General features: G+C 36.3%; 1 protein-coding gene across 1 annotated transcript in view; it reads left to right on the top strand.

The window, feature by feature from the left end:
• Nucleotides 1-19,636, top strand: part of LOC113520121 (nucleoporin 88) — a 160,901-nt gene that overhangs the window by 73,877 nt on the left and 67,388 nt on the right. The gene's annotated exons all lie outside the window — the stretch shown is intronic.

Consider the following 19,636-nt stretch of genomic DNA (forward strand, 5'->3'; position numbering starts at 1 on the left):
AAAAAATCGCACGCTCCACTAATAAGGGATGTTCGCTAATTCATCATTGTTTTTCACTAATAAAAACACGACAAAAACACATCTTGCCGGGCGAACGAAGTGCCTCCCCGGCGCGGGCGTGGGGGAGGCGCGGCGTAATTGTCTATAGGTATTTTGTGATGACACATTTTTTTCTCATATTGCTGTATAATTATGTTTATTTTTTTTTTTTTTAAACATTTTTACTATGTTTACACATAATTAGACTGTTTACTTTGTCTTTTATCTATAGTTGTAGAATCGTTTGTCCTGACTGATTATCAATACGTAACAAAAACTACTAGGTGTAGAAAACCGAAATTTGCAACAAGAATTTATTTTATAAAGGTAAGCATCTGCTGAAAAATTACATTTGAAAATTTCTACTTAAAGGGGTTAGCAAACCACTATATTATGCGTGCAAAGCCACAGGCAACAGCTAGTTGAGTTTGTTATAATAAAAATCAAGTTTTTTTTTTTAATTAACATCGTATAATTTACTAGCGGTGATTTTGTCTATGACTCATTATTTACACCAATTGAAAGCTTATTAAAGTAAATTAATTAATGATTTTAAAATATAAACAATATATTTTACTATTTTTACATAACAAAACACACTGATAGCAATATTTTCGCGTTCATTAAAACAGTAATTAAAGATAAGCAAACCACAGACAAAAGTAATGGGGCAATAATGGCTTCCGCTGTTCCCATAGATTGAGAATATTTTAAAGTGACGTGCTCACACAGAAGACGGTTCGAATAATGAAATTACGCCACGAGGGGAGATCGGCCAAGTTGGCGCATCTTTTTTTTACATCTTTTGTTTGTTGATTCGTTATTTATCGGGAGATCGAGAAGCATTATAGATTAACATCAAAGGTAGGAACGACGCCGTTAGAATTGAATGGGGCCTTATAATGAAGCCAGCTTCATTTACGCATTTATTGGGCTGTTTTTTTTTTTTTTCTTAAATATTAACATTTTTTTTTTTAATATTATCATTATTTTATTATATACTCAGTGTAATTACTTTATTATCATGGTAATATTAGGCCTTAATTGTTCACTACTGGTTATAGGCCTCCCCCATAGGGGGGGTTTTGTCAGTAGTTGCCACGCTTGACTGAAGGATCGGTAACCGCAATTAGGCTTTGGTGATGTTTTAAGAGAAACGCTGCTGTTCATCTCTAAATCATTAAGTTCCCTTAGTCACCTATTACGACGCCCAGGGGAAAGGAAGGGATGGCATATTCTATGCTGGGACCACACTGATCTTGTAAATGATTAATATAGTAAAACATGTCCAATATAAATAAAAATTGTCATTATTTTAATTAATTTATGTCTACGTTTTGATTATTATTATATTGTATTTACTGTTTAAATTATCGCAAAGGTATTTTGTATTGTTTTTATAAATAATATACCTAACTTATAAGTATTCTTGCCTGAAATTGTGTTCTGAATGGGCGATAATCAAAAATGACTATTCAAAAATGATTAAATCTAAGTTTACTTAAATAAAAATATGTCTATCTTTCCTACTTTCTATTTTAATTTTGTTGATCGAGAATCGAAACCAAGGCGCGATTATCCATTATAATTTTCATTCACCGTAAACTTCTTGAGTCTGGGGGAAAGGGATTGTTAGTAATGGAGACTGAGAATCCTATTGCTAGCAATATACCCAACCAGGTCGACCTACTGGCGGTTCTCCCTGGAAACTATTATGGTTAATTCCTGATGAATTCATCATGATAGGCTAACTGGCTTGTTTTCATTCTCATCTGTCACCCTTCACTGGTGCTCCGCCAGCGTATCCCGTTAGCGCAGGCGGGGTTACCATACCATTTTCACCCATAAAAAAAAAAAAACTTCTTGAGTCTTAAAAATATGTTTAATGTAATAATTCTTTGTACAATGTAATAATATATAATTTTCGTTACAAACAAAATTCTCTTAATATAATTAATTAAATGTCAAACGGCGTACAAGTTCGTGAGACTGTTTCTAAGAAGTATTCAGAAATGTAACTGTATATAACAACATTCAATATTATTTAATAGTTAGTAAATTGAAAGAATAATAGGAATTACTAAATTAACTATTTCGTCTGAATTGAAATAGCCTTCAGGCGCTAAGCTATTCCAATGTAATTGGATTTCTTTCATTATAAAAATATATTTATTGCGTTAACGTTTGTTTTTTGAAGTATAATAATAAAACATGCCTTTTCCCCGCGGTTTTGTCCGTGCTCTATTCACTGTGTGTTTCCGTAAACATTTCCAACAAGTTTTTTAAAGAATATAGGAAATTGTATAAGGAAATGGGGTAAAATAATCCTCATTGCTGACAGTATACAAGTATATACATATGTACGTAATATACTGAAGTAACAAATAAACACAAAAGTCGTTTGCATGGGTACATCGGTCCCACTCATGTTTCTACCGTGACGTTTTGTTCGTATTGCAATTCTGTCACTAATATTTTTTTAATAAAATTGAAAATAAAAGTTTGCTTTTTGCTGGAATCAAACCCGCAACTAACAGTCTATTTACTTCCTTTCTTTATCAGTCATGTTACAATATGAATATGAATTTCCATACAACATTCATATAATGTGGTAAAACAAAATAATATTCGAGTTACAGACGTATTTATTACAACAGTAATATTGAATATAAACAAAACAAACGAAGAAACGCGATCAAATCGCCCCACAGTCGTTAGGTTGCTTATTGTTGTTTTTAATGAAATGTGGCCAAAATGATGACCCACTGAAGCATTGTCCGACGAATCGGGTACCATTATCCCCTTTTCCCTCTTAATATCCTGAAGGACCGTCGTAAAATTTGCTATGCGATGTTCCGGGCATGCAATGGACGAGAACTGATCGTGTGTCGAGTTTAAATGTATCAAATACGTAGTTTCAACACCCCTAGGGCCCCCTGTCAGATATGTTTATTCATATACACATGTGTTTATATAAACGCCTCAGTTAGTAATAGTGGTGTCATATAAATTAGAGACTTTAATTGTAAAAAAAAAATTGACTGCCAATCTCGCTGTTCTTATTTTAAAATTGAATAAAATGCTTTTTTTTTTTACAACACAGAGGGCAAACGAGCATGCGGCGGCATCTAAAGGTATGATACTACCGTCGCTCATGATCACCCACAACACCAAAAGCACTGCAGGTGTGCTGCCAGCCTTTTAAAAAGGAATATGCTCTTTTCTTGAAGGTTATGATGTCGTATCGGTTTGGAAATACTGCTGCTGCAATAAAATACATAAAATGTTGCGATGATTAGTGGAGATACATTAGACTAAAAATATTTAAATTTAGTACTAATAATATTGGGTACTTAATATGAACTAGCTTTTTACCCGTGACTTCGGCCGCGTGACCGGGATATGTTTATTAACTGGGGTAAATGGTAACCTATATCCTTCTTAATTCTATATAATACGTATACACCAAATTTCATAATGATTAAGACGTTAAAGCTCTATAAAATAATAAACCAACAAACTAACCTTTACATTAATGTTAATAGTAAGGAATATTAATAGTGATGTCATAAAAACAATGAGTTTCTAAAAACCAAAGGGAGACTTTGTACAAAAGTCGTTTGCTTGGTCATCTCTATCCCATTCGTGTTTCTACCGTGAAGCAGTTGTGTTTGCATGGCTGTGTTTCGGTTTGAATGGTGGAATATGGCAGTGAATTTACAGAGTACAGAGGAATAACACTAGAGTCCTCGAGAATGGCAACGCATGGGTGGTATCATGAGCGAAACAGTATACTCTGTCATGTCCATGGCACAGCTCATGTTTATAGGCGACGTTTACCGCTTTCCATCAGGTGGCTTGTAAGTTGCTTAAAAATAAACTATGTATATAAAATATTTTATACAAAAGACGTCTGACTCCGAGTTTTTGAGATACTATAGAGTAAAAATCGAGTCATGAGCAATAAAGTTGAGGGATATCACCAAAGCCTAATTGTAGTTGCCAACTCGCCTGCCAAACGTGGCAAATACTGGCATCCTTCCCTCCCCCCCCCCTTTTTTTAGGTTTATGTTCAGCAATGGATAGTAAACGGCTGATATGATAATGATAATGATAGAGTAAGAATTATTTATATACATAATTACTCTGTAATTACTAAAGATCACAATCTACATGTACACACGGACGTCAAGTTTAACAATTGATATATATATATATATATATATATATAATCTGATTCTATGTTCATATTAAAGCGGGTAAATCAACCTACATGTTACACAGCACACGGAACCTAGGTGTAGTAGCCAATTTCCTGTAGCTCATACTAATTTTCATATTAACTAACGTGTCTAGTCTAGATCTAGACAAAAGCCCACGCGCCAGGAATAATAATAAACCGTAGTTTATATTAAGTCGATGATAGTTTTTTTTTATAATACATATTGAAATGCTTTAAAGTAAATTAGCTATCAGTGAAGGACAGGTGTGACGTCATCTATGTATCATCGTCATCTTCATCATCACCATCATTTCAGCCATTGTTCGCGCGTTTCCTTAATTTTATATGTTTTAAATAATATTATCATAAATTTATTCTTATTAATAATGATTTATATGCTAGTTCAATAATCATAATAATAATCGGTACCTAGTGCTAAATTCATTCCCCTTGATCCTATCCTATCCAAACACCGTCATCGTCTTTACCTCCGAGTTACAAGAACCAATGAGGATGCCGGAAGATTATAAGAAACTTCAGAGCTGTCTTCAATCTTAACCGTCAATGTGACCTCCGCAATCAACGAGCAACTATATACATATAAAAAATATTCATAACATTGTTGTACTGTAAAAGTGGTTACCGCGTTCATAATTTGAAGTGCTGTGTTTGTAGACAATATTGTGTTGTGTACATTTTTTTTTTACAACACAGGGGGCAAACGAGCATGCGGCTCACCTGATGGTAAGTGACTACCGCCGCCCATGATCACCCACAACACCAACGGCATTGCAGGTGTGCTGCTGGCCTTTTAAAAAGAAATATGCTCTTCTCTTGAAGGTTATGTTGTCGTATCGGTTCGGAAATACTGCTGCTGGAAGTTGATTCCAAAGAGTGGTTGTGCGTGGGAGAAAGTGCCTTGAAAAACGCACGGTGGAGGACCAGAATTCTTCAGAGCACTCTCCATGATAAATTCGGTAGAAGATGCACAGAAATGCAACATCTCTAAGCAGTTGAAATACCGTCTCACCCTATTGAGCACCCCTAACTTTTTGGAAGCTATCTTAGCTTTTTCCTCCAGATGACCGCAAAACTGGACGTCGCTAGATATATCGACGCCAAGAATCCCCAGACTCGACTTATTATCGAGGGAAGTGCCCTGAAAGTGTGGAGATACGACAAACGGTGTCTTTTTTGCGGTGAACGCGCAGACTTGTGTCATTAGTGATAAAGTGACGGAAGGAATCAAGGCGCCCGCACAGGACATCATATGATAGCCCACGACAAGACGGTGAGTCCTTACATCCTTTTCGTTATCCCTGTCACACCTAGATTTGTACTATAAACCCCACCAGCCATTATTCGTTCACTGCTGGACATAGGCCTCCCTTATGGAGGTTGGGGATATGGAGGTAGTTATCAGCTGTATTAGGTTTCAGGTGTTTGGTCTCACTGAATAATGTTAACAGTTTTTAAATATAATCTGTAAAGGTAGGGTAGGTTAGGTCATCTCACCATCTAGTGGGAGGTCGTCGTAATTAGACGTTTGACCCTACGCAGTCGCCACTCAAAAACCTTTTTTTCCCTATCGTTTATCGGTTCTTAGAACTATGTGACCAGACTATTGCCACTGCTGCCGATCCATCTACCAATAAGTTCCCTTAGTCGTTTCTCACGACACCCAAGGGAAAGCAAGGGATGGCCTATTCTATGCCGGGACTATATGGCAAGTTTCGTTAATAAATACCTAATACTGTACTGTAAATATTTCGTGGTGAACTGTTTTCATCGTAAAAAAAACTAGATTTTAACGTAAACTTTCGAAAGTTGCCAAAGTGAATATCTAAATATATCACCGCACCTCGCCGAGCGGAGATTCCGGGAGAAAAACGGTTTCCCATAACATTTACCGAGAAAAATTGGGCGCGTGGCGTCAAAAGGTCGCAACGACCCGGTGTACGCCGGTGCACCCGACGTTCTTGTGGCGAACAATGTCGCGAGGCGGCCATAATGGCTCGCTTTGACTTACTAGATGGAATTTTTAATGCAATAATTTCGATAATTTATCGCTAGATAGCGCTCCTTTGTAGCGGGGGCGGCACGGGCGGGAACACAAATTGGTTTTCTTTTTATCAGTAAACATTAGAGTGGCGACTCGATTGACCCCCGGCTGTGGTGGTACACACGGACCTCGGGGATGGCGAACTTTTGTTTTTTGATTCATTCATTTTCTCATAATTTCAGCCGTTATATGTCCACTACGGAATATAAGCGTCAACCATAGATAGTCATAAAGAACGGGGCTGTTTCTTATAGCAGTTTATTATTAGGAGGATTTTGCCAGTGGTTACCATGCTTGACAGGTGGGTTAGTAACCGTAGTAAGGTTTTAGTGACGCTGCTGACTCCCAAAGGGAGGACTTTGGCCAATAGTGGACAGTTAACGCCTGATATGACAGTAAGATATATCCTAGCCGATAGATAGTCATATATGTTTCATCGTCTACGACCTTATCTACATACCCCTCATATTATTTTTTCTTTTATATCTCCCATGGACAGTTCTTCTATGTACATTCCTTACTAATATAATCAATATAAAAATGAGTGCTTGTTTCTTAGAGCCATTAAGGTATTTTTTTTTTGATGGGTGAAAATGATAAATGAGAATGAAGCCATTAAGGTATTAGGCCATATAGGCATAGGCATTCTTATGAGTGAAGATGGAATGGTAACCTCGCCTGCGTTATTGTGTTTCTCTACTATACTATGCATGTATTATACATATAAACCTTCCTCTTGAATCACTCTATCTATTAAAAGAAACCACTTCAAAATCCGTTGTGTAGTTTTAAAGATTCAAGCATACATAGGGACGGACAGACAGCGACAGCGACTTTGTTTTATACTATGTAGTGATGGTAAGACATAATTTCTATTCCCCATTCTCCATGTCCGTGTATTCGTAAATGTTAGCTTTCAATTCTAAAGCGACACTTTGAGGTTCCGTAGGCGTCGTAATTAAATACGTGACGTCATTTAGCGATGGCCTCTCGGTAATTTGTGAAAATGGAAAGATGCCCGACGCGATAATGTGACTGGTTTGTATTCTCTTTTTTTTTTATTATTCCAAAATATTATGTTCCCTGTGAAGTCGTGACGCTCGCCCAATCTAATTCTTGCCCTTAATGACTTCAATTTACTTGTTTTCCGCAATCCAAGTATTTACTTGTATATTTGTTTTTTTAACAAGATAAATGTGTTATCGATTGTTCAGTGTTATGTACAAGACAAAGTGCGAGTTTTGAAAATTATTATAATATTATTTACACTTTATTGCACCATTTATAAAATAGTAAATACATTTAACTGTAATAAGAAATGATACCAAAGGCGGCCTTATCGCTAAGCAATCTCTTCCAGACAAGCTTTGGGTAGAGGACATTGAGAAAAGAAAGAAAAACTAAGGGTAGGTGGCGCACTTACAGTTATGAGGTGATATATATATATATATATATATATATATATATATATATATATATATATATATATATTGCGGATGTGTGAAGCAGTTGTGTTTGCATGGCTGTGTTTCGGTTTGAAGGGTAGGATATGGCGTGAATTTACAGGGTACAGAGGAATAACACGTGAGTCCTCAGGAATGGCGACGCAAGGGGGTTATTATGGGCCAAACAGTATACTTTGTTATGTCCATAGTACTGCTCATGTCTATAGGCGACGGTCCGCTTTCCATCAGAAAGGCCGTCAGCTTGTTTGTCATTCTAAGTTGTATAAAAAAAAATGTGAATCCTCGTCATCACCCCACATAATACTATCAAAAATAGATTTTCTGATGTCCATGCTGCTGTTGATATCTATAGGCGACGGTTACAACTTGCCATCAGGTAGGTCGCTAGTTTGTTTGCCATTCTAATTCGCATAAAAATTATAGTCTCAAAAAAAAATTGGGCAAATTGAGAACAAGTGATTTTGGAAGTCACTTAAAAAGACTTAACGATAACAGCCTATCCTCCCACTCATTACATACTTCCTCTTATATCTACCGCTTCTACTAACAACGATATCGAAATCTCTGGCATAACGCCCAACTACTTAATTTATCGGCCGTCATTTTCCACATAAATGAATATATAAATATTTTAGCATGTTTAAGCGATGACTTTTATACATAGTGATCATGTTTTTCTGACGTTATTTCTGAGTAAAAAATTCGATTGGGAGACATTACATTTTTATACATTTGATGATTAATGGACATAACAAAGTATACTGTTTCACCCATGATACCTCCCATGCGTTGCCATTCCTGAGGACTCAGGTGTTATTCTTCTGTACCCAGTAAATTCACGCCATATCCCACTCTTCAAACCGAAACACAGCTATGTATACACAACTGCTTCATGGTAAAAATACGAATGGAACAGAGGTACCTAAACAAATGTCTTTTGTACAGTCTCCCTCTAGTAAAATTACGCAATTACATCCCCAATAAAATTATAAACCATTATTCACAATTATTTTTAAAATCAATGCCCGTTTACATATAAAATTTTCATTCGCATCAAGCAATTTGTAGTTTGTAAATGAGCGCAAATATCTGCGAGTTTTAACTAATGCAGTTATTTGCGAACCAAATTGGTGCTGTTATTCTTGATTTTAAATAAACTCTTTAATTCTTTATGTAAATTTTGTATGTAAATTATATAAACACACAGTCTGTTGTAAACAAGAAATTGTATTATAAACGCTTATTCATGTTTACAATGAAAATCAACTGTCAGTGGTATCCTATATAATCAAGATCAAGTGTTTAAAATGAAAATTGATTGCTCCGTATTACTATGTAAGTATTTAAAAGTTTTCTTAAAATTATAATAATTCAAAATTACTATATCGTTACACATTTGTAAAAAATACCTTAGCAAGAATGAATCCAATTTTTTTCTCAATCTGTCAATCCTACTCACTCGTGCACAATCATTCATTCTCGTTCATTATACGTTCCGTTACAGCAAATATTGAACACATTACAAATATTTCCTTAATATATTTATTTATTTATTCTTTGTTGTACACAAAAAATTACAAACATTTTTTTTACAACGTAGGGGGCAAACAAGCATGCGGCTCACCTGATGGTAATGACTACCGCTGCCCATGATCACTTACAACATCAGCGGCATTGCAGGTGTGCTGCCGGCCTTTTAAAAAGGAATATACTCTTTTCTTGAAGGTTATGTTGTCATATCGGTTCGGAAATACTGCTATAATATATATTATATGTATTAAATAATATCTTTATTTAATACATATAATATATATAAAATAAAGATGTACAACAGGCGAGCTTAACTCTGTAAGAGTTCTCCTCCAGCAAACCCTGAGTGGAAAGGAGCATTAATTACCAGCGGGCAGTGTAACAATAATAATAAATTATGTTTCAGATGTCATCAAATAATATCTCCGTATGGTATATAATATATGCATACATTTGGCGCGCACTTAATAAACACGGTAACTTCGATTCTTCCATATCTTGACATTGGACCGAGTTAATCCAAAGTTAAGTAAGCATTGGTCGTAATATTTTCGCGTGGCGCGCACACCGATAAGAGGCTGGCCGGACGCCAGCGTAGCATACAGGATATATCGTATAATCTGAATTATATCGCTAAGTAGACCGCCCTTCTGGCACAATCGGGAAGTGTGCACTTATAAAATACCATATAGTGTGCACGATAACGTGTATGTGCTGATTTTAATGATATCACTTATCCCCTTTATTCATAAAAGCTAAAACCTGCCACAAATTTATTTTAACTATTACAGTGTTTTATAAGTGTCATTCAAATTGAGAAATTGGAGCAAAAGAAAAGGGCAAAACACTTCAATAGCTAAAATAGGTTTATAAAAGATTTCATGTTTTAATGAATAGGAACGTTAATGTATACCAGAGATTTTCAACCGGTTGATCGCAACTGTTAGTCCAGTCAATGGTGGCAAGGCAAAAATATAATATTTTGCTAATCTAGCGGAAGATGCTCAGAGCAGTAGGTAGGTAGTTCTGCTAGGTTGCAGTACCCACACTGATTTAAATAAATAGTTACTAAGAATATATTTCAGTTTTATGTTTTCCCTCTTAATAAAATAAAAACTACCACAATACTACACAATTGCGTACTAAACTATGTTGTTTCATTCGAGATTTCAAGATGTATGTAATTGGTAGATTGCACAGGGTTTCATCAGTAACAAGTAGCACTTGGATCTAGTCAAGCCGAACACCCCTGATTTATATCATTTCTTAATCTAAGTCTGTGTTTAAGATCATAGCTTGTTGATCTCCATGCTTTATTAGATGGTACGTTGCTTTAAGTAAATGATAAGGATTTCACTTGTATTGTGCCCTCCACATGTTCTTTTTTAGTTTCTCATAATGTAGGATATCTTAATTGGAGCCTAAAAAGTATATTAAAAGAAATATCTGTTCATAATCCTAATCACAAGTTGCAATTATCACTTTAGGTACTGAATCACTTTGTTACCATGGCAAGACGGCAATGAAACATTCCTAGATATTATGTTGTCTCAAAAGAAATAAATGCAAATCATCCAAATTGTAGGATAGGTAGGCACGGTAATATATTTCGTGCTCCGCAAGTTTTTAATAATCCCCCAATACTCCGATACGCAGATTCGCGCTAACAGAACAGCCATCGCGGAACTTCATTTCATTTTCCAAACTTTTAATCTCAAAGTGCCCGTGAAAGAAAAATGGGAGCGTTAAGAAAATCGCCAACGCCACCTATTATCAAGTCGTGGAACGTACCGGCCCACTTCCTAACCCTGCGAACGCGAGCGGGGTTCAACTGTAACCCAACGGCACAGAATTCGATTCCGCAAAATCGCATCGCCGGCGCTTCCGTCGCCCGTGCCCAGACGGATTGTTACAGAAGAGTCATAAAAAGTAAGATATTAATGTATCGCGGGAGGCATTAGACGGTTGCCGGATCGATTTCTATGCATAAAAAATGCTAATGGCCCAGGAGAGAGTACGTTGTGCCCGAGTTGGTGATTTATGGGTGGAGTTGGTCTAACTATCAGCGGTTCGATGTCGTGTACGCGTTTCGCGGACAGGTGGTCGGTGGAACTTGGCCGAGATGGCATTGCGATAATGACTTGGGAACTTTTTCGTACATAATCTAAGTGTTGTGGTTTAAATACCGCCGCGACTTTGCTCGCGACGAGTTTTTACGCGATTGCTCCAAATAGGTGTATAATGTTTTCAGAGTTTACGCGTTTTTTTTTTATTTTTATTATTATAGTCCTTAACTGTCCAGTGCTGAACATAGCCCTATCCCATAAGGAGGGTTTCCTTTATAGTTGCCACACTTGGCAGGCGGTTAGGCTTTAGTAATGTTTTAAGAGAGACACTGATGTCTCTCCCTAGTCCATTAAATTTCCTTAATCGTCTCTTATGACAGCCACTGACAGCTACAGGAAAAGAAGAGATGGTCCATTCTATGCTGGGACCACACGGCTATTATAAATTGCTAATATACTATATAACTAATCTATTTACTTTATGATGGATCATAAAATAGTTATTTCACGTAACTATCAAATATAAATGTTAGATTAAGGAGTAAGTTTAGAAAAATAACGCCTCAGATTCGAGGCCATTGTATGCTAATGTTGTGTATCTATATTTATAATAAGTCTGTAGAGAGGTCATTTCTGTACATGAAATATATTTCCAAAATAACTATCAGGGGGTGATTTGTGATCGATACTGATGCCAAAAATGCAATCAGTAAAATTTTTGTCTCTCTGTCTGTATGTTCGTTATAGAAACAAAAACTACTCGACGGATTTTAACGAAACTTGGTACAATTATTCTTCATACTCCTGGCCAGGTTATAGTATACTTTTCATCACGCTACGATCAATAGGAGCAGAGCAGTGAAGGGAAATGTGTCTGTTACTTCAAAACCACTGAACCGTGAGGAAGGACATAGGCTACTTATTTTATGAAAAACAACGGAAACGCGAACGAAGTCGCGGGCAACAGCTAATCAATAATAAATATTGAATCGAAAAATGTAAAGCCACAACTACTATCTTGACAGCTGGACACGTATTATTATGGGAGGCTCATTTCATCCCATGCAATATGACATCACAATATACTATAATTATATCTTTATTTGTTACTTCTAGGAATTGGATAGCGATATCACAAAAAATGGAAATGTATTAAATATGAATAAAGCAATTTTCTTATACAAATGCGTTCACCATCGAGGAAACCGTATTAAACTCCAAGTAATTTCCCTACGTCCCTTTCACGGAAAAGCTATTGGAGAATTTTTAAAGCGCAATAAAAAGTCAATTTATAACCGTAAATACGTGCTTCGATTGCAAGAGAAAAATATTAATTTCATTTTAATGGCCAATACGCACAAGTGGGGTGGGTACGGTAGTGTGAAAAATGTTCGCTCGGTGGCGACAAGTAGCGCCATCTGTTGTTGAATAGCTGAACTATATTTAAGCACGCGTATTCATTCTTCTAATTTCATTTTAAATATAGTAACTTAGGGAGTTTTATGTAATTACTGTTAGTACTTATTAAAACAAAATTATAGTAACAAACCAAGTTTAAAAAGTAAAATGTACTCAAATTGTTTGTGTTTTGTTAAAGGTATGTTGTTTGTTTAAGGTATGCACTAATCTTTACTAATTTTTGATCGATTACAATGTCTACATATCTACTTGACTTCGTGTATAACGAGAATTGTATGATTTCACTATGTTTGTCGTTTCCTACAAATGTTTCAGAGGAGAAACATTAACACAAACATGAACTTCTGGATGAAGTCGAAACAATTTTAAAGAAGTTGATCCTTTATCTTTAAAATTACCAAAATTCTTATTTAGAAATGAACTAATTGAGAGCTGTAAATGTGGTAAACATGATTTTTTTGTCCACTCTCTTCGTATGCTGTATTATTCGACCTATTTGTTATATTATCTGCGATTCGACCAAACAAGAGATCATTACGAATCCTCACTAATATTATAAATGTAATTTTTTTTTTATTATTATTACCTTATAGCGAGCGTCTTAACGGCTTAACAAATCAATATGAAATTTATTATACACGTATCAGTGTAAGAAAAATATAGGCCACTTTTTTATCACGGTCATTAAACATATCCCGGTCACGCGGACGAAATCGCGTGTAAATGCTAGTTATAAAAACCAAAAATCTTTTATCTAACGGCGCGCTTAAAATTCCGGACGTGGATGGATTTAAAAAATAAAAATAAATCCAAACAATTATTTGAATACATGCACCCAAGTGTAATCTTTGCAAACTGCTTCTCTGGTCACGTAAAACAAAATGGCGAAAAAAAATCTGTCCCCGGCACCGATCGCGATACACGAACGAACGCGGGCGGAATATTTTAATTTTTATATTATTTTATTAAATATGGAAAAATAACCCTACGACCGCCCGCCCCCTTGCAAGGACCCACCTTGGTTTAATTGTGTACAGCTTAGCCATGTGTGTATCTCGAATTTTAATATCAGCCACGCTAATCCCGCTGCCCTTATTTTTATTGTACTTTCGGTGCTAAATTTGCATTTTTAATTTATTATCGTTTTATGGGCTATCGCGTAATTTGGTTATCATATTTAGGTATCACGTGTGACGCTTTCCATTTTTTTAAAAAAAAATATCTTAAATTAATATCAGTTCTTAATTTACATTAATATTAATTCTTAATTTAAAGTAACATCAATTCTTAATTTAAATTAACATCAATTCTTAATTTAAATTAATATCAATTCTTAATTTAAATTGTTAAAATCAGTAAAAAGAGTTCTTACATATAGCTGTGTATTAATTATTACTTTTTCCAGCTCTCAAAATTTAAATATTTTGTCTAAATATTATTATTTATTTTGTTATATGTGCTACATTAAAATAAAATATAATACAAATTTAAGATCATAGTCTTAAAGACATGCCGTCAACTTCTTTTTAATGGTATGATTCGATTTGAGTAGGATATAGCAAATTAGAGGAATTGATAGGTAAACTCAAAATTTTCATATCGCATGGATAATAAATAACTGACTTAAACTGTTTCGTGCTAGTTTTTATTTTCATTCTTTTATCTCGTTTACTGTGTATTATGTGTATGTTTTTTTTTATTGTAATTTGTGTGTCGTAAGTAATGTAAATAAATTATCTATCTAGTTTGATAATTTCTACAATTAGCCCTGTTATTGGACCATTATTTACGATCATTTGTGGGAATATCAATCGATTTACAATCTATATATCCGTTATCCATAATCTGACAAACTACTACATATTATATGTTGTAACGAAATTATTTAATGATGTATGTTCATTACTAATTATCATAATTATATATTGTTTTCTAATGATAGTCAAGGATGACAGGTGAGAATAAAAAGGCAGGTCAGTTACTCCATCGTGATGTATACATCTGAAATTTAATATGATAGTTTCCAGGGAGACCACGTGGAGATCAACCTGGTAGGGTATATTGCTAGCAATGGGACTGGTAGTCTGCATTACTAACAATCCCTTCCCCTGGCAAAGAGATTGGCCACCGCCCACTTGACCTAAAGTCAAGTAATCGTCTCCTCTATACATTTTTTTTTTTACAACACAAGGGGCAAATGAGTATGCGCCTCACCTGATGGTCAGTGACTACCGCCGCCCATTGTCACCCACAACACCAACGGCATTGCAGGTGAACTGCCGGCCTTTTAAAAAGGAATATGCTCTTTTCTTGAAGGTTATGTTGTCGTATCGGTTAGGAAATACTGCTGCTGGAAGTTGAGTCCAAAGAGTGGTTGTGCGTGGGAGAAAATGCCTTGAAAAATGCACGGTGGAGGACCGCCACTCGTCCAGATGGTTGGGATGAAATTTTAGTTTGTGACGGGTTGTACGGTGGTAAAAATCAGCAGCAGGTATCAATCCGAACAATTCTTCAGAGCACTCCCCATGATTAATGATAGGTTAATGATTTTATAATTGTTTGATAATTGTATCATTGTTACTTAGTGTACATTGACGCGTATCTGTGACAGCTGTATACACCTTTAATTGATGTGTTCATATGGCCTTAAGCTTGGTAGTGAGGAGTAAGACGTTTTTGTTCAAGTAAACTTAGATTTAAGCATTTTTTAATAGTAGTTTCCACTTTTACTTACTTATAACATTGTGCATTGTCTGCTTGATTGTTGTGAGCATATTGTTGTGTGTCTTTTATAAATAAATAAATAAATTTCTTATTCATGAACCGTGTCATTGTTTTTCTAAACACATTGAGATTTATTTAAAAAAAAAAAACAAATAAAAAAAATAGAATTACAAAATAACAAATGGTTGAACCGTGAAATTCAAAACCATTATCGCCTCGCATAGGCTACGGTTCGGAGCTGTCGGAGGTTTTCGTCGCTCGAATTTATGTCCGCCCCGCGGTGACCGCAGCGGGCCGGTTAGCGTCCACTGTGCGTCGCCACTGCAAGCGACACCGCCGCATTGCAAGATGATCCTATATACTCGTATACAGGGGAGAGAGTGCTTGTTAGCAATGGAGTTTGACAGCCCCGTTGCTAGCAATATGCCCTAATAGGTCGACCTCCACGTGGTTCCCCCTGAAAACCATCGTGAACAATTCTTGTTGAATTCGTCACGATGGCCTAACTGACCTACTTCATCCTCACCTATCATCCTTCACTGGAGCACCGCTGGTGTATACCGATAGCGGGGATGGGGTTGCCATTCCATTGTCACTCATTATACCCGTATACATAGTATGAGAATAACCGACATAGCCCGAAGAATAAGCAAGCTGAAGTGGCAATGTGCTGGTCAAATAGCTCGAACAACCGACAATCGATGGGGAAGAAAGGTTCTTGAGTGGCGACCGCGTACGGGTAAACGCAGTGTAGGACGACCCCCACTAGATGGAGTGACGACTTGAAATGTATTGCAGGGAGGCAGTGGATGCAGGTGGCTCAGGACCGTTCGTTATGGCAGTGTATGGGGGAGGATCCCGATCCAGCAATGGACGAATAACGGCTGAAATGATGATGATGACACAGTACAAGAGGTATTATTAGACACAACTCGTGTTGCAGACGTCCATAGGATACAGTGGCCATTAACCAAGAGACGGGTTGTACACTTGTCTGCCACCTTCGTGGCATAAAAGAAAGCGTCATTTTGAGAATAATGATTGGTTCGACAGTTTAGTTTTCCACAATAAATTTATTGTGGAAAACTAAACTGTCGAACCAATTTTGATAAAATGTCTATGAGTCCAATCTCCAAGTATATTTTTTCAGATAAAAAAAGAATTTTCTAAATTGATTTACAACTGACGGAGTTATGAGGTATAAAAGTTAAACATAAAAAAGTACAACCGAATTGAAAAGCTCCTTCTTTTAAAGTCGGTTAAAATAATTATCCTACCTCAAAGGAATCATACTCATCATTCTAAATAGACAAGTAAACATCCGTATCTTAAATTTATTAATTCCCCACAAATATTATCCATCGTTTGTCCTGCCAAGTATAAACTGTCCAACACAATGCCAAATACGTCTTTCCCATACTGGCACCCCGCGATCCAGTGCCGCGGGGGTCACGCCGACCGCGGCCCGAGCTCGGTAGGGTTAACGCACTTTGATTCTTTCCGATAATCACTCGCTAATGCACCACCCTCCGTTGGGCCGGCTGTTTGTTTAAATGTATTGTTTCTGGTACTGTTCAGGAATGTTGGGGTAATTTGGGAAGTTTTTGGATGCCAATAAAGTTACGTTTATTTACGTGTAATTGCGCACTTTAAAAATATACTATTTATTGATGTGCTCGAACTGTATAGGTGTGTATATTTATTTATATTAAGTTTACTATTGTAATCTTTTGAAGGAAACAATAAAGAGTATCTATCTATTTAGACATGCCATGTTAACATAGAAAAATCAAAGCTAATAGAGTGTCCTAGTTCGGCTGGGTATCTCTGTGTCACTTATGTCACCCAGATTTCAAATTATTATTAGTATTGTATTTTTGTCGTTTTTCGACCTACGCTTCTATTGGAAAATCTTCAGTGGAAAATTTCCGTTATATGATGTTTACGATTTTAATCAAACATCTCTAAAAGCTTAACTACGGTTACCGAACCCCTTGCCAAGCGTAGTCACTACTGGCAAAACTTCCCTTGTGAGGAAGGCTTATGTTCAGCAGTGAACAGTTAACGGCTGAAATGATGATAATGATGATTTTACTAACAAAACAAACAACGTGTAAAACCTAGAAATTTTACGTATCCTTATTAATATTATAAATGTGAAAGTGAGTTTGTTTGTTACATCTTAACTGCTATAACAAGTATGATGAAATTTGGTATACGCGTGCTATGTGGGATGAAGATGCCCATCTTCATAGGCTTTTTATCCCATTTAATGAACAAGGGTAGGATATGGCAGTGAATTTACAGGGTACAGAGGAATAACACCAGAGTCCTCAGGAATGGCAATGCTGAGATATCATGGACGAAACAGTATACTCTGTTATGTCCATAGTACTGCTCATGTCTATAGGCGCCGGTTACCACTTTCAATCAGGTGGGCCGTCAGCTTATTTGCTATTCTAAGTTGCATAGAAAAAATATACACTGATCACGCGAACGGAGTTACAGGTAAAAGCTAGTGTCTTATAATTCCTATCTCTATTGCTTTAAAATAGTAATACATTTTATACAAACATAGCACAATAGGTAGTTGTAGTGTTCATACCATGAGTTACGAGGGGACCGTTAGGTTCAGTGTAATGTAGTGGAAATATCATCGAGCGATATCTGAATACAAAGTTTCTCCCCACACAACAATGTACACAATAAGATGGTACATGCTAGTTCGATCATACAAGTCCATACAGAGAATCAAAAAGAGAAATCAAAATATGTATAATCTTAATGGAGTGTAAAATGAACATTTTCCCAAAGTAAATCATCATTGCATCATCATCATATCGGCCCCTAATCGTCCATTGCTGAAGGTAAGCCTCCCTCTTGGGGGTACCCAGTAGTTACCACGCTTGGCAACGGATTGGCAACCGCAGTCAGGCTTAAGAGGTATTTAAGAGAAACGCTGCTGCCCATCCTTTGCCCTCCCTTAGTCTGTTCTTACGACACCCACGAGAAAGGAAGGGGTGGCCTATTCTATGCAGGGACTATACGGCCAAAGTAAAATGCGGATCAAAAAATGACAAAAAGAGAGAGAAAGAGTCCCCTCACTATCTTGATAGCCAAATAGGTAATGTTGCTAGGTCTTAGAACTGACTGGTAATAATAGTAGGCAATCTTCGAGTGTTGGCAGTCGCACACATACTAATGGTAGCGGAATTAAACAAAATATTTTTTATCAACTAATCGGTGTTATGGCACTTTTGCAAAATAACATCTTGTTTAGAAAATAATTAAGTGTGCTTCACAAATAATTAAAGATTGTGTCCCAAAAATAAATAACTTCAAATGTGACAAAACCAGTTATTTTGATTTAGAAACTAATTTACTCAACAGATTTCGATAAAATTTCTATGAAATCGATCTGTAAGTCATAATCAAGTCGTTATAATTTGATTTGAGGTTTTACAGCACTTCTATTTTCCAATTATGTTCATACTTATATACGGTTACCACTCCCATGAAATGAGTTGTTGGCTTATTTACCATTCCAAGTTACGTTCAAATTATTTCCAAAGCATTTAAACATTGACAGTTTGTGACAAGTGACCAATAAAAAAATCCCTCCACGCTTCGACTCTGCAAAACAAAAGATGCAGTAACCAGGATCACACAGCGCGATCATAACAACTTTTTCAATTTCCTTTAAAAATAGGCGAGCGCCGACCGCTCGAGCCATCAAACGATAAATGATTATAAGTATGACGTCAGAGGAAACGAGGCAAGGCGGCAGCGTAATGAGAAATAAGGCAGAACGGCAAAAAAACCAGGAAGCGAACGCCTCCCTGGCTTTTTGCTCGTTTTATTGATTAAAAAAGTTTCATAATCATATTTCGCGCTTTTCCCCAAGATAGATAGTTGTATCGGTGTACCGGTTATGGATTAACTCTTATTTTAGTCGTACCCCAATTGGTAACACAGCAAACTCCCAAACTAATTATGTATGCCTAGTAAATGTATTCGAATGCGCAAACATACGCTCCCAAAAAAAGACCAAATATCTTCGCAATTAAGCATCTTAAAGGAAACGGGTTGTAAATTAAAATGCTGGATA

This window comes from Galleria mellonella, unplaced genomic scaffold (assembly GCF_026898425.1).
Source record: "Galleria mellonella isolate WM207_F2 unplaced genomic scaffold, CSIRO_AGI_GalMel_v1 utg312, whole genome shotgun sequence".
Lineage (NCBI taxonomy): Eukaryota > Metazoa > Arthropoda > Insecta > Lepidoptera > Pyralidae > Galleria > Galleria mellonella.